This window comes from Columba livia, chromosome 2 (genome assembly GCF_036013475.1).
Source record: "Columba livia isolate bColLiv1 breed racing homer chromosome 2, bColLiv1.pat.W.v2, whole genome shotgun sequence".
In the NCBI taxonomy this organism is placed as follows: Eukaryota; Metazoa; Chordata; class Aves; order Columbiformes; family Columbidae; genus Columba; species Columba livia.
The window spans coordinates 154,262,167-154,288,706 of NC_088603.1; the positions used below are offsets into that span (position 1 = coordinate 154,262,167).

General features: G+C 43.4%; 1 protein-coding gene across 2 annotated transcripts in view; it reads right to left on the reverse strand.

The window, feature by feature from the left end:
• ST3GAL1 (ST3 beta-galactoside alpha-2,3-sialyltransferase 1) overlaps positions 1-26,540 on the reverse strand; it is an 80,666-nt gene that overhangs the window by 30,209 nt on the left and 23,917 nt on the right. Inside the window, exon 1 of one of the 2 annotated variants that reach the window (XM_065054457.1) lies at positions 5,359-5,806. The exons of the other annotated variant lie outside the window; for it this stretch is intronic. The gene's annotated coding sequence lies outside the window, so the exon portion shown is untranslated. Of the gene's footprint in view, positions 1-5,358; positions 5,807-26,540 lie in introns of those variants that run through there. 2 annotated transcript variants of the gene reach the window in all.

The following is a 26,540-nucleotide window of genomic DNA, read 5'->3' on the forward strand; positions in this document are numbered from 1 at the left end:
TCTGCAGCACATGATGGGTTGCATGCGCTGTTCAATTAGCTGCTGTTTGCCAAATGCCTCAAGATTTATTTTAAGTCTGGCCCCTACAAATGCATTTACAGGAGCTCAAGAGCTGACAAGTGGGTCAGGCTGGATAACAAAAAGCTTTATTAACCCTGGCTGCTTGGGCTTGCCTGCACCAGTAAATCAAATACCACCAGGGAACAATCCTGTGCTTGCTTTAACTTTTTAGAGGGAGGTTTTGGAGCTAACCAGAAATCTTCCAAGCTGTTCCTGGGTACGGTTCGGGAATTACAACCCAAAGGCAGGGGGGATGCTGTTGCTGGGCCTTTCAGAGTTAGAAAAGGAGCTTAAAAACACAGCCCCGACCATGCCAGCTGGCCCCTGTGCTGCAGAGCAGCCCCAAACACATTTGCTTTACTAGCCTGGATGGAGTTGTTGGTCTAAACAAAAACACAGCCTCGAAACCCCCCAAAATATGCCAAATGGCAGAGGCAGATTGATTTTCCATTTACAGACCGGATAATTCAAGCGCTGCAATGCCGGTGGGTAGAATCCCTACTGTTGTTAGTGCTGGGCCGGTTTGGTGTTCGTAAACACAGCTCCTGCTCCTCTATTATATTTTAAGTGGAGAAGGGAGGGGGATTATCCAGCCTTTCTTGGAAAAGCCCATAAAATGGAGCATTGTTCACAAAGGAAACAGTTCTGGCCTCCAAAGCAAACACCCATTTCACCAGATTTTTTTTTTTTCTTTTTTAAACAGAGTTTAGGTTAAACTTATATTTAGAATTTGAAAAAAAAAAAAAAAACCCATGCAGTGTTTACACAGTAGACTGCAGTGTCTCCAAACTCCTAATCATCCCGCCTTTTATAGCATGTGATGGGAAGGTGAGAAACCAGAAGAACTCCTGAGGGCCTTTTCCAGTGTGGAAATATACACCGGATACTCTATTTTAATTTTCGCTATTTACAGTTTCCTATGAATGCCCAAGTTTTCTATGGATACTCATGACAGAAAAAAAAAAAGCACATATACAACTTTACAGCAAGGCTCTGGGGACTATAAATGTGATTTAGGGCCTGAGGAAAAGAAAGGCTGAAATGAATGAAAAATGCTTTCATCGAGTTCACTGTGACTTGAACCGGGACCATTTTTTTCCTTTCTTAAAACACAACATTAGACCGAAACCAGACATCAGTACTTTTACTTCTCCCATCATCTTGCACAACATCTCAGACTGTCCCAGTATCTCTCTCTGTTCACATATATTCACAAATCTTCGCAAAAGGGTTTCCACAGGATTCACCAAGATGCTGGGAAGCAGGAAGGGCAGGGATGATGCCAAAGCAACAGCTGCTGTGGAAAACCACAGGGCTGCCAACCCCAGCTGTTGGGAATGTGCTTCACCTCCTGATACTATTTGTAATAGTTAATTAAAGCCATTACAAGTAAGTAGTGTGATACCAGCCACGGTCCTTATCAACATACCTCGGTGTGACCTTGGCATTAGCACAACTGTGAACAGGATATTTTGGCCTCAGACCCAGAAATAACTTCAGGTACAGAGGCTTAAATTCCATGCCCAGCCCCTGTCACAGTTACAGTCTCCCAAGAATTAAGCAGAGTTTACATACAGCATGCGTTCAGCTGTGCCTGTGGACAGATATCCCAGCTCAGCCCATACAAGCAGCAGGTTAAGCTACCTTAAGTGACTGGGGTGCTTAAGGTCTTAGCTGTGGTCTGGATTTCTCCTGCTACCTTCCCACCTCCTCTCCTGTCCTACATATACCCTTGTCCCCATGTAAGGCACCCCTGTACACCTTGGGATAATTTATTTATGCTGCCAACTGCCAGTGACATGCAATGCAGGGAAAATGTGAAATAACATTGATCGGGCAAAAGCAGAGAGGGGAAGGTTTAGAACAAGGGGCAGCTTCCTCCAGGATCTGTCCTGAGCATAGAAGTGGGTCCAGTGTGATTAAACAGTCACAAATGAGAGCAGAGCTTAATCTTTTGTCTGTTTACTATTACAGAATATACCAAGATTAATCCATTGTGATTGTTTGTCTTCATTGTCTTCTCACTACTTTTTTTTTTTCTTTCCCAGGATATATCATTTTCGTATTATAAACTCACAATCTGAAGAATGTCCCTGGTCCCTTGCCAGTTTGGTAATTAACAGACAAGGATAAAAACATGTCAGTTCAATGGACTAATATAAAGCAATTCGTAACACTTTCAGGAAGCATTTTTTGACAAATCCACCTACAAATGCAATGTATTCTCATTGCACTTGTTAGGTTATGCACTAAAAGCTTATCTGCACACACACAAAGGGGCATAGAGAGACAACGGCAGGAGGGGGAGCCCAAATAACCCCCAGTTCCAGTGGCTCCCAGGCCCATTCCAGGAGCCACCAGCCCATCAAAGGCCCTTCTACACCAGCCCAGAGGAGCACAGGGGCCAAAAGGCAGGTGGGAACCTGAAAAAAGGACTCAGAAGAAGGGACACCCTGTCTAGGTCCCTGCCAGTCTCAACCCCAGGCATGACACTCATCCAGATGAGTCAACACCAGAGCACCTTTGGGACTCATGGGTTGCTGCCTAGGGGCATGGGATGCATGGGATACAAGGGAAGAGCATTTGGGTATTGCACAAGATCTGTGTGATCAGCCACACACTATTAGCAGAACTATTGAAAACAATAATGAAAAAATGTCAAGAAAAAAAATCACAGCGCGTCTTCTCATCCCTCCAAGTTAAAAATGTCCAACTATGGTGGAGTTTGACCCCTTTTTGATGCCTACTTTGCTACCAAGGAAGTATTTAATACCAGCACCACTTTGAGGAGATCTTTGTTAGCTTGCATTAGATGCTGATGCTTCAGGATCCAGCTTTTGCCTTCTGGACCATAACTCACATTAAAACCCTGGTATGAAATGCATTTCTCTAGTTTAATGCCTCCAGTGTTTTCCAGATGCAGTGTGTTGGGCAGAACAGTACAAAGGCAACAAGGAACAGCATCTCTGTACAGACATATTTCCAGCTTTCCATTCACTGCTTGAACAGTTCAAAGGTCCTGAATTCCTTTTAACTTAAAAAACCACGTACCCAACTGCCCCGGTAGAAGCTGAGGAAGGACAATGTGACCTGCTGAAGCTCTCTCATGACTGATGGTGGCCATCACACAAACCTTCTACAACACAGAGTATTATACAGCTGGAAAATGAATACTTCAAGGAGTAGAGATTTGCCACAATTCAACTTCAAGAGACTGTGCTGTGCTAGAAAGGTCTCAGTGGCAGAACTGTAAATGTCCATTTTCAGAAGCCCAGATCCCCCCTTCAAAACCTCCACAGATGAATTAGTTTCCCAGCTAAGCCACTGACAGCTATATTGTCCTAAAGCCTTTTGGCAACACAAACAATATGTCCTCAAGCATCCTTCATGCTGTTTTGGGACTTTCTTCCCATCAACACTCCTTGTGAGTAACTACTTGAGCAACCTCTGGTCTCAAAGCCTGGGCCTGGGAGAGGATGGAAGGTTAAATCTTGCTTTAATGCACCCACAAAGGCCCAGAACAGTCTTGGAAGATGTCATCCCAGGGCAGCAAAAAGCCTGTCCCTGGAAAAATATACATTCATTTCCTCCCCAGTTCTGTGCTTAAGCCTGGAGAGGAACAACGGAGGGGACTGTTTCACTGCAAACCACAGGCTTGTCTGCCCTGGCTCATCGCTGGCTGCCTCCCACTGCCCAGAGCTGGCTGACATTTAGAAAGAAACACTTCATTGCTCTGACACTTTGCCAGAGACCTCTGAGCATGAGACTTTTGCTACGTGAGATAGATTGTGCAATTAGGAGACAGCCTGGCAGCCCGTCAGACTTAACACAGGGCACAAATGTGAATCTCCCTCAAGCAGATGATGTTGGGAGCTCATGCAAGACCTCTGGTCCATCTCTGGCTTGAGAGGTTCAGTCTCACTAAGCATTGAAAGCAACATGAGTGATGGAGACATGAGGAGATGCTGTACGGCTTGTTTATTGTATGATTTCCCAAATGCTGCTGGCCCCATGGCACTGGCAGGTAAAGGTGAGTCCCATCTTTCTCAGGCACCAAACGCCACCACAGGATGCCATTTTGGAAAAGCACCAGCTGCCACATGACTTTCCCCTTTTCCATCCATAACTTAATTAAAATCAGACTGAGCTTTGTTTCTCAGAGCTAACTCTCTCCTTACATCCTCACAGGGGTGACATGGGTGCTGCTGTTCTGTGTGCCCACAGCCATGGAAAAGCAGCCCTAAGTTTCACCTGCCGTTTAATCAGGGAGAAAATGATCTGTAACTCTTCTGCCCCATCCCTGACTATGCTGCAAGGCATAAATCTGACTGCCACTGTTAAACGGGGTTGTAGCATTGAAGTCAGCAAGCTGGTTGGCATATCGCTCTTGGATTTATTAAAATGCACACCTCCAGCAACTCCAACTACATACCAACTCATACCAACACTGCCTAGAAAACAAAACTATTCCGGAACATTTAAGCCATGAGAAAAAGTAGCTTTACACAAATTCGAAGACAGCATCTACTCCATGCTTCTTGAATTTGGAGCCAGCTATTGGGCAGCATTTCACCCATCAGAGTGAACAGAATAAAAACTGGAGGTGGTTTATGGAGTGTAACTGCACGGCATTTTAGGTGCCAGTGATCTGAAAAAAAATTACCTACTTGTGTCTTATCAGCGAGTAAGTTTGCTGGCAGGCTTGGGCTGGCTGGGTAGATAGGAGATCTCCCTGGTACTCTAACACAGCCTGTCCTGCCTGCGTGCGTAACAGGCCTGTGCAGTCAGGTTAAGCAAACAGCTTTTTGTGCAAGATGGGTATAAGATTAACAGAAACTTGGGTTGGGAAGTTGCATTCTGTTGCCTCAAAATAAATCTTTATCTTGGCAGGCTTTATCAGGCACGTTGCTGAGTGGTCTGGAAATGAAAACACCCTCCCAATGCTTGAGGAAAGAGCCGGAGCTCTGGCTCAGAAGGGGTCACGAGTCTGCCCATACCCTTGAGCACTGGGAGCTGCCATCCTGGCCTCCTCCCACCAGGGTGAAGATGTTTTATCCTCCACTGCTGCAGAGGCATTTGCAGCAGCAAAAGCTTCCTCCTCCTTCGCATACCAAGAGTCAACTCCTGAAAGAAGTGTTTGTTCTAGAGAAATTGCAGTGTTAATATCCAGAATTAATTGTGTTGCCCTCCATGGGCTACAGTTCCTACACATGTCTTCAGGTTAAGTGGGAAATTTTGCTTTGAATGGGCCTGGAAGTGCCATGAAAGATGATCTGGCTCCAAAATCTCTGCCCTCACCTGTCCATCATGTCTGTGGCAGAAGTCATCTTAGGAGCTGAGCATGGAGAAGGGTGGATACTTCAACCATCTCTCCTGTGGGGCTACAGGGCGATTTCACTCCACTCCTGGGCAGCACGTGCAGACAAGAAACAGGTCTGGAACAGTTTGCTCTGACCAATGAATCACCCTCTAAATGAAGAACCACCCAGGAAAAAGTGACAACCTGGGCTTAAGTCTTTGGTTTCCTGGTTGATCCAAAAGCTCTCCTTGATGAATCATCCTGATGGAGATCAGTGACAAGCAGTGTCCCTCAGGGGTCCATACTGGGACCAGTACTGTTTAATATCTTCACCAATGACACAGTGGGTTTGAGTGAATGCTCGGCAAGTTTGAAGATGACACCAAGCTGAGTGGTGTGGTTGACATGCCTGATGAACAGCATGCCATCCAGAGGGACCTGGACAAGCTTGAGAAGTAGGCCCATGTGAACTTCATGAGGTTCAACAAGGCCAAGCACAGGGTCCTGTATCTGGTCTGGGGCAACTCCCAGGATCAATACAGGCTGGGGGATGAAGGGATTGAGAGCAGCCCTGCTGAGATGGACTTGGGGTACTGGTGGATGAAAGACTGGACATGAGCTGACAATGTGCACTTGCAGCCCAGAAAGCCAATCATAGCCTGAGCTACATCAAAAGGAGCGTGTCCAGCAGGACAAGGGAGGTGATTCTGCCCCTCTGCTCTGCTCTGGTGACACACCACCTAGAGTCCTACATCCAGCTCTGGAGCCCTCAGTACAGGAAAGACATGGACCTGTTGGAGAGGGGACAGAGGAGGCCACCAATATGTTCAGAGGGCTGGAACAGCTCTGCTGTGAGGACAGGCTGAGAGAGTTGGGGTTGTTCAGCCTGGAGAAGGCTCTAGAGAGACCTTACTGGAGCTTTTCAGTACTTAAAAGGGGCCTACAAGGGGTAATGGTTTTGAAGTAAAAAAGGACAGATGTAGAATAGACATAAGGAAGAAATTTTTTACAATAAGGATGATGGCACAGGTTGCCCAGAGAGCAGGTAGATGCCACATCCCTGAAGACATTCAAGGCCAGACTGGATGGGGCTCTGAGCAGCCTGATCTAGTGGAAAATGTCGCTACTCATTGCAAGGGGTTGGACTAGATAACCTTTGCAGGTCCTTTCTAACCCAAACTACTCTATGATTCTATGAATAAAAAATGCTGATGCTGCAAAGTCATTCCAGGCTCCACATCAAATTGACATATCCCTGATAAACACTGTGTGCCCTACTGCTGTCCCTTCATACAGCACCTGATCTTAAGCCTTGAGAGAAGAGTGAAACTGGGTTTGATGTGAAGGGCAAGATTATGGGGAACCCAACTCCTTCCCCCGGCAACACACCAGCTATGCAAGAACAACATTCACCTGGATATAACTTGGAAACACATGGATGACCATGACTATGGAGATAAACTCACAATCAGTTTATTTCCAGTGGGAGCTATAACGTGAATAAGTCACTGTTTACACAACAGTTCGTCGTTTCTGTAGCCAGGATTGGTACCATGCCAGGCTCAATGAAAAAGGCCACAGATAAAATACCAAAACTTGCCGAGGTAAGACTAGCCTTATCTTTTCAAGGTTATTACCATGCCGAGGGTGCGCTCAGCCACATCTGCAGATCATGAAGCAGCCACCCCTCACAAACTGGTCCCTCAGTGTTTTCTTCATGGAATAAACTATGAGAGGCCAGCGAAAAGGGTGATCAATTCAAACTTTATGGGCAGCTCCACTGCTGACTTGTTTATGGTTCGTTAAAAAAAAAAAAAATCTAGAAAATATGTTGTTTATGGTAATTAAAGGAGAGCAAAGTATTTAGGAGTTCAAAATGGAAAAGCAATCAAATAAACAAACAAACAAACAAAAAGCAAGCAATCAATCAATCAAACAACAGTCTCTATTTGCACCTCTGCTAGGAGAAGGGTGAAAAAAATTATCACCTCTTCTTTTTGGTTTTACTTCATATTGGGATGACCATGTGTTTTTTTTTTTAAGTCTTGCTAATTCCCCCAAGACAGTAAGAATGCTGCCTTCCAGTAATCCAAATACAGAAAGACAAATTAATGGTGGCAAGAGCAGTATTAGAAATAGAGGCAAGCTGAAACTATTGTAGAAGTGATTCCTGTACCTGTATTAGTTTCAGTTTTTAGGATTACAGGTAAGGATATAGGATTATTTCAGATTATAGGACACTCTAAACTAAAGGTGGAACTCAAACACATTGACAGCAGGTGTTTTGCTAAACTGTCTGTGAGTACCCAGCTCAAAAATATTCACCAGTCTCTTTCTTGGTTAAAATTGCAGAGAAACGTATGTGACTATACATACAGTTGTTCACATGGAACAGACTTCAAAGAATACATTGTGAGGAACCCTGATTTCTGACATTAAGAGAGTGATTAACACACTGCAGGGAACCTCATGGCATTATAATTCTAAATTCAGAGGAAGATTAGATGATAATGATAATATTGATGGTATTGACAATAATCCTCATAATCTTGGAAGCATATTTATGTGCCCGTGTGAGCATCTCTGACTCTCTTCCCTGGGATTCCTGCCTCGAAGCGATACCGAGCAGTTGTTGGCACTGTGAGGTTGTTAACTCATGTTCACACTGATGGGCTCCTCATTAAACCAACAGCGTTCATCTTACAATCGATGACACCAACTGATACGGCTCTGCATTAAACATTTATTCATCAGGCAGACTGAATTCACTCTGGAGAAGGTTTAATGACACCACAGGGATTTTCTCCATCATTAACCTGGGATTTCCGTTTGGTCTTTCTTGTGCTATGAAGGTGTCAAAACTGCCCACAATTAAATTTAGAGGTGTTTAGCATCTGTGCCTAATCTGGCCCTGACAGTCAGTGCAAGCTATGGAAAGTACAACATAATACTTCGAGTTTTCTATTTACTGTGTGCACTTCTGGGGGGTTGGCAGCCACAAAAAGTTTATAAAGAGTCAATAAATAATACATTAAAAATTTATCACAGATATAAATAACACATTTGATAACTAATATACTGTGTTACAAGCCAGAATTACAAAGCCATTAGGCAGCTAGTTTAATTGATTGACCATTTATACATCCCTAATAGGAGCACTTGACCTATTTGGATTCAAACGTACTATGTCCTCTCGCTCCCAGCCTGGGCATCATCCAGCTGCTGTGCATGTGGTGACAGTCCCATTCCCCCTTTTATTCTACATCTATGACAGTGTTGACAGACAGAAAAGACATGAATGATTGAGGCTGCCTTTTATCCAGAGGATTGCCAGACCTTAGGCTGTCTCTAGTACCTGATGTATAGAAGTAGCTGCCCAGAGCAGGCAATATGATTATGGCACTTTGGTGCTCCATCGGTGGAAGCTTTGCTTGTGGTATCTTGGGTACAGAAAAACCCCAGGATTTCAGTGAAGAAGAAATATTGTCTTTTTTTGTCCAGACTTTTAAAGTGTTTTTAGAAAAACAAAGATTAGCATACATCAGAGTGGCACAGAAAAGCCTTCCCATAATCCCGAATATGAAAATATGTCAAGAGCTGCGTGCAAAATGGATTTGCATACATCAGAGCTGCACATACAGCCGCTCGACTGGGCATCCTGAAGTGCATTAAAGATGTTAATACTTACTTATGTGGATGCTGATAATTGAATGCTGGAGAAACACACACAGACATGCACAAAACTATGGCATCTTTTCCACTTGTCTTACTTAGATGGTTAAAACATAAGAAGGGAGACTGCTAAGGTAGCCAGCAGTCCTTGAATATTGAAAGGCTTTCTTGTTCAAAGAGAAATTCAAAGTATCACTTATCCATACGGAAATAATTAGCAGAGGAAGATTTAATTTATTTAGTATTAAAATTTTCAGTTCTAAAATGGCATCAGACTATCATCCGTAGATTTTGTAAAAGCAGAAATGTTAACACAAGAAAGTAGTAATTAGTTCAATTTTGTTGCTTTTTTTTTTCCCTCTGCTGTGCTGCCAACCATGTCCTATCCAAAAATCATGCCATAGCAGGCCAGATGCTGGAAACATAAGCCTGGATTTACTCTTTTACCTATGTCAAAGAGTGGAAGAGGGAAGATCTCTGTCCTTGGGCTCTGCTTATTGAAGTAGGATAGGGAAGCCCCTGCTGCTTAATTTCCAACATTTGCCCAGTTGGTTGTGCACTAGAAAACCAAGAACTTTTACTCCTGCATCAACAAAAGATAATCACCAGTCCTTCATGGGCGGTTTGGTGCTGCTCGGAAACCCCAGGTTCAGCCTTGGGGTCACTGTCCTTAAGTGACCATAACCGTATTAACACCATGTCAGCACAAACTCCACAATGGAGCACCATCTAAAGCTAAATCCTGTCTTTGGGTACAAGATCACATCTCCCACTCAAACACCAAGAACAGGATCTGATGTTCATTGCAATATCCTTTCCCCATCTAAAACATCCCTCCATTTTTGATGGGACAGGGAAGCTTTTTCTTTCTGTTGCATTTTTGTGCATGTTATTAATGCAATGAATGTGGGATCCTGTTCTCATTCTGATGAAAAGTTTCACGGTAACTTTCAAAACAGCACTTACAAAAATGTCACCTCTTGCTCTAACATTAAAGCTCCTAGCAAGTTTTAATGGGCATCATATGAAAAACCAACAGTCTCCAGTGACTGCAGGCAGAAGAGCCCTGGGGCTTTGCATTTTCTTTTAAATAAGTCACTAGTTTGTGTCAAAAAGTTTACTTTTCAAGTGGGAGCTACAGGATTTTTATTTGTGTGGCCTTGATTAAGCAAAGGAAAAAGAAAAGTCATTTCACCTTTAATTAAAACCTCTCAGGGATTTGCTGGGAAATGTGTACCAAGAAACTCTTGAAAATACGTAGTTCTGCTTGGCTTGGTTTTAAACAGGGCAAGATGAGTTTTTAATCTCTTTTATTATGTGTCTCTTGCTCAGGAAAAAAAAAAAAAAAAAAAGGAAGAAAAAAAGACGAATGCTGAAAAATAATGACTGCATCCGAAGGGAAGTCATTACAAATAGAACTTAAATGTTCCCAGAGGAGAAGTGACCTGTGACTTCTTATGGAGGAGACGTAGCATCAGCTGAAGGGCATCATTGTTTTTAAGTTAGTCTAAAGAGGGACAAGAGTCCCCAGCCCCAGAATTGTTGTCACACTCAGCTACAAGGGGTTGATCTAGCACGTGGTAGATGTTTTCTCTGCAGTGTTCCCATCCTTAGGAAAAGATAGCAGATACCAGGGGATCCTGTGCCCCAACAGATTTCCAGATCGCTCCTAGATTTTTTGTCTAAAAGATAGATTTTCTAGTGACAGGCAGCACTGCTGCAGAGACATTTCCAAACTTGTAGCTGATGGAAATAATTCTCATTTTATAGCCTCCTGTATTTCTTACTTCTGAATTTCATTGACCCTTCTCTGATCTACATGCATGGCAGATTTGGTGCATCACTGATTTGTAGGAGAAACAGTGAGGGAAGCATGGGAGACAGACGGTGATGGGGCTCACAGTGACAGCACATGGCACACGAAGGCAAAATGATCTTGCTTGAGTTTTACAAATATATGCAGTCATTGCTGTTCAGTGAGCTATGAGCCAGAAAGGCAGCTGAGGAGAGAACTGCTTACCCCTCACAGCCATTCAGTGAGGTGCAGCTCCTGGCTGACACCCGAAACTGAGATGATTTGGCTTTAATTCTGGACATTCTTTCATAGACTTGTAAGAGGCTCAGCTGGGTGAGGTGCTGAGAGGTTTCTTCCCGTGCAAAGGCAGCACAAATCAGCTACACAAAACTATTTTAATAGAAATTTGTCTAACTCGTTCTGAAAACAGCCAAGAGGAAATTCTCCTGTCTTTCCAAGCAATTTGTTATCATTAGAAGACCATCCCTGGCTTAGACAACAGTCAAAAAAGCCCTTCCCCAAACTTGCATTTGATTAACAGTCTTAAAGAAAGAAATTGGAACAAGCAGAGCCTTCAGATGAAACATTAAGCTGTGAACTTTTCAGCCCTAAATCAAAACCAAACTCTTTGAAAGCACTGCAGAGCATCACTGTGTAGTGTCTGCAAGCAGCCACCTGCTGCTGAAGTTGCATCCCGGCTTGCACAGTGATGCAGAAGGATAAGAATCATAGAATTGTGGAAAATTATTATGGAAAAGGCCTTTAAGATTATTGAGTCCAACCACAAACCTAACACTGCCAAGTCCACCACTGGAACATGTCCATAAGAACCTCATCTACATATCTTTTAAACACCTCCAGGGCTGGTGACTCAACCACTTCCCTGGACAGCCTGTTCCAATGCTTGACAACCTTTTCTGTGAAGAATTTTTTCCTAATATCCAATCTAAACCTCCCCTGGTGCACCTTGAGGCAATTTCCTCTCGTCCTATCAGTTGTTACCCGGGAGAAGAGACCAACCCCCTCCATGCTACAACCTCCTTTCAAGTAGCTGTAGAGAGCGATAAGGTCTCCCCTCAGTCTCCTTTTCTCTGGGCTGAACAGCCCCAGGAGAAATGTCCCCTTGCTTCCAGATACAGGGATCCTGGAGAACAGTTTCAGCCTGTGTTCCCAGCCCTCACGGGACATGACACTGTGCTAGGATATGACGGGAAAAATCCTGGGAAGCTGCGGGCCAGGTGTCCCTGTGGGGAGGACCATGTGGGCTGAGCAGACTGCACACAATCGTATGCATGTGGCCCATAGGGACAGTGGGGGCTACACTGTACCTGGGAAGACTGATTTTGCTTTCATGTGCATACAAAATGGTTAAAAAGTACTTTTACAATGTCTCTTCATCCTCAACTTTTGTACCCCAAGGTAGTGGAAGAAAGAGAAGGTACAAGGAAAGAGGAATTGCCTGGATTAGCTGGGAGCAGGATGGGTCTGGGAGCAGGTTTAATGCCCTGTGACAGGGCTTACAGCTGGAATTAATCCTTATAGGGATCACCCTGCTGCACCCAAGAAGTGTGAAGGCCACACAATGAGGTAGCCACTGTCTAAATTTCTGGTGGTCTGAACCAAAGCATCCTCCCATCATGATAAAAAGCCTCTTCTACAGCAAGGGCTGAAACAAATGACAGGGACATCACCCTTCTTCCTCTTCACAGCTTGTATTAGAATCATAGAACCATAGAATAGTTTGGGTTGGAAAGGACCTTCAAAGCTCACCCAGTCCAACCCCCTGCTATGAGCAGGGACATCCAGATCAGGTTGCTCAGAGCCCCGTCCAGCCTGGTCTTGAATGTCTCCAGGGATGGGGCATCTACCACCTCTCTGGGCAACCTGGGCCAGTGTTTCACCACCCTCATCATAAAAAGTTTCTTCCTTATATCTAGTCTGAATCTCCCTTCTTCTAGTTTAAAACCACTACCTCTTGTCCTAACACTACAGCCTCTAGGGTATTACTGGCACCCTCTCCAACTCATCCTCTGCAAAGCAGGGCTGGGGCTGCAAAGCATCCATGGGGTTAAACTTGATATACAGCTCAACCTGCTCAACACGGGCAGGATAAAAAAGGGAATTGCTTTCAAAAACATCTTTACAAAACCATGAAGGTGAGATGCATGTTTGGTGACCAGGCTCTGTGGCAACATCACAGCAGATGAAAGGTATGAAGAAGTTTTTGCAGCCTCACCAGTGCTACCAGGGAGGAATAAAGCCTCTTTACTGCCCAAATGCCCATCAGCAACATTCTTCTGCATGCAGGTGAGGTTTCTGTGGGCAACACCTACCCCAAACCCAGACAATACAGCTTTGTGACAGCACACATCACATTGTGTGTACATGTTCTCTCATCTCCAGGCCATCTAGCCCTGGTATGTATATCCCATGATTTGACAGGTGTTGCACATTACTTCAAGTTAGCCAGACATCTTTAAAAGACTGTAGAAATACCAAGCTATTTAAGAAAAGAAAATAGAGATGTCTTCCTGATGAACAAGTGAAAAAAAAATAAAAAAATCATAATAGTCCTAGACAAAAAGAAATTTAAAAAAATCCCTGGAAATTCTAGACTTGAAGTGACAAAATCCGGGTGGCATTTGTGGCTGTATGAAGACAAACAAGTAATGGCCAAAGCACTCACTGCTTTCACTTGGAAGTTTCCTGAGATGCTGTGCATCCACCAGTTACTGGTTTCCACAATTTTAGCCACTCAACACCCCTAAGAAGCTGGAGCAGAATCCCTCGGGGATTCTGAGAAACCCCCAGTTTACCTGTTTTCAGCCACATACAGTTTTGGTCTGACAGCATCTCTTCCCACGCTCATACAAAGACATTGCACACACCCCAGGTGAAACAGGCCTTCGCTACCCATTTTTTAAGCACATTGGAAAGAAGTCACAAAAAATGACTTATCATCTTTGTTTTTATTTCCTGGCATTTCCTGGTTTGCTGTGGGAGGATTAACCTGGGGCAAAACCCTTAGAGGGGTAGGTGGCACACAATGAGCCGGTTATTCAACTCCCATGACGGCTCTTCACCTCAAGCCTTTTTTTCCGTGATCTCTCAAACACCACCATGCACAAGATGTGCTGCTGCCACTCTGTTTTATAGACAGGGAAGGTGTGAACGAGCCTGTAGTCATTAATCTTATTCTCATCATTACAGAGTTCAAGGCAGAAATGTAACATTCATCCCCAGCTCCCAACTGTGCTCCTGACTCTGCTACTTCTTTTTCCCACTGCTGCTCAGCGTTTTGAAGGTAAATCATTAGAACTGGGAAGCTGGAGCAGTAAGAGAAATGTTACTTTGCCTTCTGCAGCCCCCTTCATGCCTCCGACCCCCAGCTTTTTCAGGGCTGTGTTTCAGCCTGGGATCTCCAAGCACTTGTTAGACAGCTGTCCCTGGCAGGGGTAAAAATTAGTTTAAGATGGAGCTGGCTGCTGTTCCCATCAATCTTTCCCAAGCCTGATGCCATCTTCAGCAAACTTTCTGGCATAATGAGCCACAGCCAGACTGAAGAAGAAGCCCAAGCCATGCAAGGGTTACTGATAAGGGCAAATTCGTTTGCAAATGCATGACTAGCTGTCTTAACACCAAGAAAGTAATAGAACGCTTGAAGTATAAAGATGTATTTTAAGGCTTCTTTGGTCCAGTTCACAACCCTATGCATGTTTGTGAGAACTCAAGCTGCTTCTCATTTACATTACATTTATCATACAGGAACCACTGCATCCCATGGGCACCACTGGCAGTGCATGACCCATGCACACAGGGGGCACCCCTCTGTCATTATCAATGAGATTTTGAGGATCCACTGGAGAACCTGTGCTCCTCACTGTCCCCCACTTCATTGGGACATTAAACCCTATTGTCTCTTCCAAAAGCATTTTGGAATGCTTCCAAAAAGCATTTTGCAATGGCTAAAACAGCTCCTGCTACAGAGCTTTCCCATTGCCACCTGCCTTCACCGAACCCAACAGAGCTGCTAATTTGATTTACTGCCCCCTGTCCCCCATATGACAATCCCCATCTATACAAACCCTGGAGTTAAGGGGTCATGTGCTGCTTTTTATAACTTCACCACCAACTCAGTTTTTAAGAGCCTTTTCTTCCGCTGTTCTGGACAAGATTAGCCAGTGCAATGTGATGGGTTGCTATGGTAGTACTGGGCAAAAAAAGTCATTTCTTTTTCTTAAAAAAAATATAAAAATCAATAATTGGTATTACTGTGTAAGGTCCCTGACATTAATTATAAATAAATGTTAGACCTACTAAAATAAGAGACTGAATTTACGGCAGCAGGCTGCAAGCTGCTGCTGAATCCTGTGCGGCTGCCACAATACAGATACAAAATATAAAAAGTATTGAGGACTGCAGTTTGCATTTTATCGCCCAGGAAAATGAATGTGTAAATAGCAATAAAATGCACAATTATTTAGCACAAAGCCAAAAGACTCTGCAGCATTTATAGGCTGATGGATGGCTTGCCTGCCTGCTCTAATTTACCATAAAACAAGGAAGACAAGGATGTGGGAAAATAAACAATGACTGCTGTCAATATGATTAGCTGCAAGACGCCAGGTGAGAGCAGCCGGTCTCCAAAGAGGGTAACACTGCATCGCTTCAGCTGGCTTTTCCTTTGGTAATTCAACACGGATTGCCGTGCTGCTTGGCAAAGGCAGCATCCTGGGAGCGGAGTGGGGAGGCAGGGATTGCTGCTCCCAGGGTCTGTGTGTGCCCCATCCCTGGTGCCTCCCGCAGAAGGATGGAGCAGCCACGGGGGTTGAGAGCTCTGGGGGGGTGAGGGCTTAATGAGTGGGCTATTAGGCAGCCTTGCGACAGATTGGTTTCTGGAAAAGAAAAAAGCTTGCTGGCACAGTGGTCAAGTGTCAGGGGCATCACCCGTGACATGATGAGAAGTGGGGAGAGCCTATAAAAGATCGAGGAAAAAAACGTAAAAGTCCTTCGATGTCATCAGTTAAAAAGCAAGGACGGGAAGCAGGGAAGCATTTGAAAGACTTTATGGGATAAAGTAAACTGCAGACAGAGAGAGCATTACCAGCTGGCTCACTGGCTGTGATCCAGCGACCTGCGGCGATGCCTGCAAAGGAGCCACAGTGTCCCGGGCTGGGTCCTGGCAGCAGAAGCTGAGCCCCAGCAGCTGCCACTGCAGTTATCTGCTGCCTCCACCTCCATCTAGGACACACCACGCTATTTCCACCCACCCTATGTAACAGTTTTTTGAATGTGACACGAGTACACATTATCAACTCAAGGTTTTTGTTTGCTTGTTTTCCGTATCTCCATGTAGGCGTATGAGCCCAAATTTTATACACTGCCTTTCCTTGGGACAGGGAAGCCATATGCATCATCTACTTACACTTGTACAACCCCTTTTATGTCGCTGAGGTTGCTTTGCCAGAATCTGGCACTTGGTGTGATATTACCCTCAGACTCCTTATGCAGACAGCAGTGCTCCTGCAAAGGGTAAGTAATGTAAGTCACCTGGAGTTGATGGAGCCAGTGAACAGAAGTAGATTAGCTCTTGGGTCACACCCCATGAACATCCGGGACATGAGCCAGGACGTGCAGCTCCAGCCCGGTGCTGGGATGCATGTCTCGATCTGACACTTTCAACTCACAGTTGTAACTTAGAAGTTAAGCTCCTCCATTGAGCAACCATGAAACAGGGAAACCCTTGCCTGGGCTCATAATTTAGACACCAAAAATAAGTGCCTAAAGAGAGGCAGTTTGAATAACCCAGAGTGCAGGAGGAAGGATACATCAGCTGAAGACAAACAGTTTTTTTCACTGTTGGCCTTGTCAGTGTATTTTGAGCTTGCTCCAAGTTCATACAAAGCTGGCTGAGTCTTCCAAATGATTTCCACCAGCTGTTTTATAGAGAGTCCTTTTAAAAAAAAAAAAAAATTCAGGATGAATCTTAAGAATGTTCCTGTTTATAACAGTGGACATTACAAGCAGGACACCTCCTGTATTCAATGAAAACAGGACAAAAAAAAACACCACCTATCCAAATCTACTTCATTCCCTTCAATGAGAACTCCAGATGCAGGTCCTTCAAGAAGGATCTTAATCTAGCTAGAGCAAGGGTCCTGTGAAGGATTCCTGATGTGGCTTGTCAGGTCAGGTTCAAAGCCAACAGAAAAGCTTCTAGTAACATGTTCCAGCATATGTCATCAGTTACCAAGCTGCAATGTAGAATGAGAACGTTAAATGTGTTCTGCCTTTCCCCACATATTTCTCTTTATAAGAGGAAAAAAATCAGTAATCATCAGTATGACTGCCTACTTGGATTAGAAAGCAGATAATAAATAGTACATCCGTCTTTTAGTTATTAACGTAACTAAGCTTATTGCGTAATATCTGCTTATTTTTGGAAAGCAGCACTTTCTACCTGTCCCAACAGCACATTACTGAGTTAGAATCATAGTCATAGAATCAGACTTGGCAAGATGTGCAGGAGCTTTTAAGTGAATAAAATCATTTATTCAGATTGAACTTAATTGTCAAATATTTTGTTTCAAAAGTTGGGATCACCAATTATAAACTTATTGAAAGAAAAAGTCCCCTTGACTTAACAGATGCCTCATCATGGTTCCGTTGACCAGCTTTCCTGTAGCTCCCATTTCATCTGGCTGTGTCTGACGCTTCCTGTTTATTTATTTCACAAATTATCACAAATACAATTTTGCTCAAGGGGACTCCTCTGCCAGATCACACATTCTGCAGTGCAGAGATTGCTAATATCGCACCTTCCTTTGCTCAGGACTAAACCTATTGCTCCAAACCTGGGCTTAGACTGTCAGAAAATGGTCCATGATGACTATCATCCTGCACCCTGGTTCTGCTCCCTGGAGCTGGAGATTGATCCTGGACCGTGCAGCACATGACCCCCCCCCAGAAAACCCTGATTGGGTTTGGGCCCCAGAACATCTCATCTCTGCAGCATCAACAGATCTGCAACAGCTGAGGACTTCCTGCAATGTTTTGCTGGCTTCTCGCTGCTGGCTCTCAATAACTGGATAGACTGGTGATATAGTCTGAATAGCCAGTCCCACTGTGCCTGTCATCCAGTGTTTATCTTCCTTAATTTAGTTCTCATAAAAAGCCCAAATGCTGGTCTTGGGATAATAAATCAGCATTTCTGAATTTATTCCTGCTTCCATACAGCGCTATCAATCACATGCAATACATATTTTATAGTGCTTCCTTTTGACTTAACCTTATCATTGTATAAAGTATAGTGTTGAGGGGAGAACAACAGCAGCATGTCTCTGAATATGAACAATTACAAGATTTTAGGGTTTAGGCTGCTATGCTGGATCTGTGTCTCTGAATGGAGTTTTCAAGTTTTTATGAAGACGACGAAGCCTTGGGATGCCTTAGCCCTCTTGCACTCATAACCCTGGTAGAAAGAAAAAGACCAAACCCATTAACCTTTCTGACTCTGCTTGGTTTAGTTTTGTCCAAGCAAGGGAAAGTCAACACTGCAGGAATACATTAGCACAACAAATAAGGCACTAGTTGGCAATTTGAGTGGCTCCTAATGTCCCTCCACAAAAGTGCAATGTCCTGTCATTGTGACAAGCCAGGCACCAGATGCCTTTATTTTTAACTGTTCTGAAGAGGTACGGGTCTCATCGCAGACTCTGCCCACTGGTCACACAGTCCTTCCTCAAGCAACTACTGCTCTGAGATGTCCTCTTCCTGCATGCTGAAAAATGTTTCTAGTTCATAAATTCATGGACTGGATTCAAATGTCTCCCAGAAGCTCTTTCAGCCACAGCCACAAATATGGTTTCACTCTTGAAATGTTGCATTGGCAGCAAAATCAAAGCTTCACCACTGCTTGGCTGTTCCAGTTTGGAAACAAATCTTTTGGCTACGATTTCTTCAGTCAACCTAATTCCCACTAGCCATCAACTGGTCTGCTTAGATGAAGGCAATAGTCTGAATACTTATTCTACAGAGAAGTAACCCCTTGATTTTGGTGCTCTTGTGAGATTTTCCTCAAAGGTGAATTTCTCTATGTGAATCATTTAGACAGAACCATTCTCTCTCCTGGCTTGCTATTGAACTGTCTAGGAGACAGCATTTAAATTCAAGAAGGCAAAACAATAGTATTGACTGTCCTTTGTCCGGGTTTATTTAATTCTGTAAAGCAAACAGTTTGTGTGAAATGCACTCCCGGTAATAAAATCGTATTGCACATTTGCTTATAGAGGGTCACCAGGGAGAGCCAATGCGCCTGTACTCAGCAATAAATGTTTGATTCTGTGTTGTACAACAATTATTCAAAATAAGAAGGACTATTGGATCCAAGACTGCTGCCCTTTAGGTCTCAGCCTGTCAAGTTGCATTGCTCTGTACTTTTTATCCAAGCAGATTTCATCTCCACACTCCTATTGCTGGGTGATATTCAAGTCTTTAAGTCGAAGTTGCACTGAGAGTGGAAAACAACATTTAACCACCAGCCTGCCCTTTGTTAAAATGCAACTTTGATTTTTTTTTATTAATATTACTATTCATCAATAAGCTATAGCGTATTAAAGGAGTAAATTTTAAAATGTATGGATGGTTTATTCTGAGAGGACAGGGAAATACAGAGATTTTGATTTAATCACTCCTAAAATTGTTTCATCCCTAGCTTTAAAAATGTCGTAGCTTTAGTCATCAAGGGGAAGTTATGTTGCTATCATATTTATTTTCTCTGGTTTTTGGTTTGTTTTTTTTTGTATATACCTTGGAAATTTATCAGGAATCTGGTATTATCCTGTCTTCAAAAATTTAATAGAGTCATTAACATATTTTACACATACATCCCTCTATAGATACTTTCTTGACATTTATTACCCATCTAGCCTTGCACTTCATAGACTTTTACATATTGCTCAGTGAAGAGAAATATAAAGCAATTCCACAGAGCTTACGTGCACGCACAGATGTGTGCCATTTCCCCTTAAAGTAAGATTTAATCAAGGCAGTGCCACCTCAACCCTGACCAGATGATCAGCCAGCGCAGATCTGAGTAATATCTTGGAAAGTCTGAGCCTACAGATAATTACAGACCACTTAATCACAAAATTTAATCAAGATAATAATTAGGGACCACATCCTGTTTAATGCATGAGGATGTGAGCCTTCCAGCTCCCGCTGCCAGATTGGAACTGAACACAGAACTGGAAGAAAGAATCAGCAAAGTCAACAGACTATATCTTTGATGACAGGGGAAAAAGCAAACTCAAATGCTCACCAAATCCTTAAGAACTCCTCCAGCATTTTGTGATAGTCAAAAACCCAAATCGACAAGATTCTTTCAAAGATCTGTTACTTCACAAGACCAACTTATTATTTTTTATTTGACCAGGCTTGAGAGATGAAGCTCAGGGCCCTGGCACAGTAGATGCTCTACTGATGCTTTGTAAGCACTTTTTTCTCAGATAAACCTTGCCCTGCAGAATGGACAAGGGTGGAAAGGAAAAGCACTATTAAGAGACTTTTTCAAGGTCAAAATGAAGAATGTAAATCTGTCAGTCCTCTTATCCAGGGTAATACACTCTGTCTGTTGGGTGGGGTTTGTAGGTCTAAGCAAGGAGTTAACAGACTCTACAGTTAATACATTTTTTTTTTCAAGTACTTCATATTTACTATAAGCTAAGCAAAGTCACTTTCTGGGATAGATGCTATTAAGAGGATTTTTCCATATTTTCTTCTGACTTCAAAGTACCACATGGGTCTCCTTGTTAGAGCTGAGTGACATCCACACATCACTGAGTGGGAGAAATAGTGGCAGCAGCAATGCATTTGTAAACATTAAAAGGCCCAGAAACATGATGCCTTGGAAGAAAGAGCAGAGGGGAAAATGGACTCAATGACCCAGTAGGTCACTTCCATTTCTAAATTCTACAAACCATCTGGGCTAAAATTAGGATGAGTAGACTATTTTTTTCTTTAAACCAGAGCTATGTTATAGGTTGATAGGGTCACAAGTAATTAGAGGGTCACAAGTGACTATATAAACTCCATCTGCACAGAAGGAATGGGTCCGGGACAGAGTGCTAAACACTGCCTTGTCCTCAGGGCAAGGATGGGCATATTTTAAATATCCATTGGACATCTTCATCCATGTTAAAGATTATGTTAGTCATAGTAGTTGGAAATCATGTGCCAAGTCATTTTAAACAACAATATTAGCTACGTGCTCCCTATTCTTCTGTCTATGCATGGTTTGCTGTGAAAGAAAGAGGCGCAGAAAAACCAACAAAAGGTGCACACCTTCATTGCATACCTTCATCGCACCCAGACTTCACCTCTCCCACTGTGGCCAGTTTGCACCAGCTGGGGATACTGGCTAATACTTAAAATTCCAAAAGCGAGTAGCTGCTCATAGAACCCAGCAGAAAACTAACTCTACAGACTGTTGGGGAAATCAAATCCTTTCTTTAGACATATGATGGAGAGGACAGGACAGGACAGGACAGGACAGGACAGGACAGGACAGGACAGGACAGGACAGGACAGGACAGGACAGGAAAGGAAAGGAAAGGAAAGGAAAGGAAAGGAAAGGAAAGGAAAGGAAAGGAAAGGAAAGGAAAGGAAAGGAAAGGAAAGGAAAGGAAAGGAAAGGAAAGGAAAGGAAAGGAAAGGAAAGGAAAGGAAAGGAAAGGAAAGGAGGCTCAATTTTCAGAGTTGCTCAACTCAATTTTCAGAGTTGCTGTTAGCTGCGATGAATCCCTTTTATAAATTTAGTGTCTTGAACTGCAAATACTTATCAAGAGTTTTATTATCAGCCATTGTGGGCTTGTGAACAAGAATTCCCACTGTATTTTAATGGCTGCTGGCCATATCCATCAAAAAGGGGACTCTAGCAGACATACAGTTATCATTGTTCAAATTTTAATGAATATATGGCATTCCTATTCATTATTTAAGTGACATTCAGATGCAGTTTCCATCAAAGCTGCCTCTTCATAAATGTTATTAGCTACAAATGTGCCTTTAATAAAATATTACACTGTGAAAAAATAAAGTATTGTACTGATAATCAAAGGAAAATAAATGGAAGGCACTGAAATCCACAGTGATACAGTCTGAACTCCTTATTCACTCAAAAACCTCTTTGATTTTAATGGGCAATTTCTCAGAGCCCAGCATAGGAACGCAGGGTCAGGCCCATCAGATACACACAAAAACACAAGAAACACCTTCTCCAAACTCTTGTGGCTCACACACTGTCTGCTACCCAATTACTTGAGTCAGAGCAGGTCTATCTGTGGTCAGTTTGACCACAACTCAATAATACTGTCTGCAAATCCAATATACATGGCTCTCTGGACAGCTTTACATTCATTATCCAACAGTTTGGACCGCGCACTTTGGAAAACGATCTGTAAATTAGTGTTCGGGCTCTTGAGTGAGGTTCAATGCGGTTAAGGCTCTGCTTTTCTCATGGGTGCTTGTATTTTTTGATAAACTTGTGTGCTGAGGTATCTCAAGTTAGGCACTCAGAACCGAAACATCTTAAATCTAATCAGGTTGTAAATGCTGGCCCCAGACTGCTTGCCATCCAAGCCAGGAAGCAGCTATTTATTTTCTCTAAATTAATCCCAGCTCAGCAAGACACTTAAGCACATATCTAACTTTATAAAGACAGAGTGGGTTTCCCACTCACTTAAATAATGCAGATGCAAATGCTCTGCTGAATCAGGTCTATAAAAACCCAATAGCAGTCAGTAATAAATACTGTGACATACAGGAGCAACCTCTGCTCGACAGCCAGGAGGCTGGAGCGCATTGGTGTGATCTATAATACCATGTCCCCACTGGTCCCCTGGGATCCTCCCCATTCCCTGCATCCTGCTCTGTTCCCCAGGGCGAGAGCCACATGCGCTCCTCTTCCTCTGTCTGGGAATAAGATGTGTCTCTATATAGAAGGCATCTATTATGTAAGACTTATCTTGGGCTTTCCTGCCCCGCTCTTCTAACCGTGCATTTGAAATGACAACACTGTCACCGCCTAGGCTGGGTGTCTGAAGCAGGAGGGGTAGAAGCAGAAGTGGTTTATCGGCCACAGGAGAAGGCTTTTCTTCTGCAACAACTTTGTATTAAATTTGCTTTACTTCTACCAGGATAAATGAGCAGATGATGGTGAAACCTGTCCCTGCTAAACCTGTTCAGCTCTGATAGACTCTGAACCAGGAAAGGGTAAGAGAGACAACAAGAGCCTAAAAAGGATGCTTGAGCGCAAACTTATACATCTAAACCCTTCGGATTAGCAGCCCTTTTGCCACACTGGTACCTGAACTCTGCAGAGACTTTGTCTTAAATGAAAAAAACATAATAATACCAGTAATAATAACAACAATGACAACAGTGGCAATAGTAGTAGTAGTAGTAGTAGTAGTAGCAGAAGTAGCAGTAGCAGCAGTATCAGTAATAAAGTTCCCAGAGGTACGTGGGAGGCACCTTCTTCACTGCTGCTCCTTGGGTAGAGTTAAAATGCTCTCCAAATCATACATTCATAGGCAAGGTAATACCCCAGTGCCTTGCAAGATTTAAAAATGAAAATTAAAGCATTATTACGAGCTAGGGGCCAGGCATATACACAGCCAACTGGCTGGCAATGACTTCACCTGGAACAAAGAGATCCCAAAATAAACTTTTTTAATGAGCAGGATGGCAAAAAGCCAAGCAGAAGATGCAGAGGATACCTCATTAAATAAATTGATAAGCCTAAGTCAGGTCAATCTGTTTAAGTAACTCAATGGCTTCAGTCAGATAGGAATAGATCTGTTTAATTTGCCTTCAGAAAAGCAGCAGCACAGTGGGAGCGGAGGAGGAGACCTCGTAGGGAGCCATAAGCTTTCCATAAGAGTTGGTAATCACACGGGAACTTGCATCTGTGGTTTACTCCTTTGGAAGAGAGACAGCTCACACAAGGCAAGCTGAAAGAGTTGTAGTGGTGAGAGCAGCAGCACACGAGGAACAGATCTGCATTGGGTGACGTGTTAATATCGTGGGATATTCCCTACAGAGCCGCGGCCCATAGTGGGAACACAGAGACGACCAAGAGAACTGATCTGGCAAATGCAAAAAATTGAATTTAAGGTCTAAGCCAAAATCTGATTTCTTTTTACACCTTTGTAGCCGGAGCAAAACTTCAGAAGGAACAAGCGAGCTGATTTTCTGCTGGAACAAAAATCTCAGAATACAGTTCTCATTTTAAAAGTCAAGCCTGGGGGCCCCAAATGGGAAAATAAACTCTTGCAATTCAAAAAGACTGTTCTGTGAACTAAACAGCACTGCCTGGCCTCTGTAAGGATGTCCGCTCTGCTTTCGCTTGCCCGTACTGACGGCGGGGTTATCACTTCAGGATTTCCGTAAGGCTGAGAACAGCACAGACACCAGTGTGCTGGAAACCGCCAGCAGCCAAACAGCATCTTGCTAATGATTGCTGCTTACAGGGCACCATATCAGCAGTAATTAGCAAACCGCTGCTAGGCTCAGAGACCTCATTTGCAGGTATTCTGGTGACCCCACTGATATGACTTTGGGGCTTATTTCATCACTGAGCAGAAAAATAATGTCTTTAAGTAATTGCATGGCTTGGTAATAGGTAAATAAGGACTTAACTTCAAAAAAATAAAATAAACCTAACATTGGTTTTATTGGCCAGATCTCAGCAGCAACCCAACAGGAGGTTTTGTCATGCTCGGACTTAATCTACCTTTTAGAGATGATGTGTAATATATTATCATAATGATTAAGAGCCAAACAGAGCACAAATGGAGTCCCTGTCACCCAGGCTTCAAGCAAACATTAAGCTTTATAATGTATGAGTGTACACAGTAATGAATAAGTATGTCTCTCCTAGGCTTTTGTTCCTTTCAGGCATACTCTGAGGGGTTTGCTGCATGTCAGCAGCCCCAGCCATTAAATACCCTTCTGTCAGGCCTCAGGAATCATGAAATTTTAAATTCTTTGAATAGACCTTCTGGTCTCAGCAGTGGAAATCACACCTCAAAGCTTCTCCTGATAATAGGAAAGTTAGAAGGCAAAATATGAAGAGATTGACACATTCCTACCCAACCTGAAAAGGGGGTGTTTTGGTGAAATACCATTAAGATAACCATGACAACACCGTTAATCTTATCAACACAGAAACCAACCACAGGACTAAAACCTGTGGCTTCAATGTTAAAGTTAAACCCATTTCTCTGGGATAAAGTAGATTAATTTTACTCTGGGAAAAGGCACAACATCCTGATTGAAGGCTCTCTTGATTTTCCTAAGGCACGTGCTTTACCAGTGATGTGAGGATCCCAGGGGTTCAAGCTTCTTCTTGCTGCACTGACACTACCTGCCCTACTCATGGCATAGAATCATGGAATCACAGAATGGTTTGGGTTGGGAGGGACCTTAAATATCACTAATCCAACCTCCCTAACACTGACAGGGATACCTTCTACTAGATCAGGTCTCTCAAAGCCAAATCCAACCTTGTCTTGAGCACATAAAAAGGATGCCCCAATACCCCACTGCACCCACAAAAGCTGTTCCCTTTAGGATGAAAGGAGGCAAGCCCAGGAGATATACAGGTTGGAGCAATGAGGATATTTTAGCCAGGATTTTGGCTGGATGATTACTATAGACCATTAAGCTGTTCTCTTCTGGCTGGATTTATTGTTGACTCAACAAAGGAAAGCACAGAGGGCTGAGTACCTGCCAAGTGAGTGCAGAGGAGTTGCGCCAAATGGGAAAAAATAAATAAGCCAGTGTAGAATCAGAAGGAAGTCACAAACACTTGTTTTCTCTTATACCTGCAAAATTGAAGCTAACTTTGCTTTTCTCTCAACGGAAAACCTGCAAATGCAGAGCCTTGGAAGAAAACCACCACCCTGCTCTCTGAATACTTAAAGTGGATGTTTAAAAACCACATCTCCAGCTTCACTTCCTGAAGTTGGGCATATTTTGATTCGCCTTCTCCTGGCAACCTGCAGTTCCCCTTCTAGGGGATATAAGTGATAAAGCAATGAGGAGGGGAAAAAGCAAACCTGGCCAATGCCCATGTCCCCAAGTCAGTCAGCCCAGATCAGGTGGACGCAGCAAGAATCACTTGGGTCTCAAGAACAGCGAGAGATGGGTGATCTGGATCTACAGGGAGCCTGGGTTAGTCAAATGACTTTTTCAGGGCTTTGTGCCAGAACGAAGCAGAATGAAACAGAGATAATCCGCTGAAAGAATGCCCCATACAGCAAGGGAACAGCCAGATGCTTCCTGTGCATGAGATTTCAGGGTAGCATAAGATACTTATCAGGACACAGGTTCAGCATGGTCAGCAGCAGCAGCTCAGAGGTCAGAGGGGAAAAAAATGGTTAAAAAAAAAAAAGAATCTGACAATGAAAAAGCAGAACTACGGGGTAAGTGGTTTGTGCTAGGAAGTTGTCACTCGATGAGGTCTGGCACCGAGAAACAACAGTGGTTAAAGTACCAGAGAGTCATCCCTGTGCAAAGCTGCAGGCGGGCAGATTGTCATTTGAGGGACTGTGCAAAACTAGATAGTCATGAATGGTTCAGCACAAACCTTAAAAATAAGGAAAACATCACTGTGAAGCAGACGTAGCATTCCTAGCAACCTGATATACAACT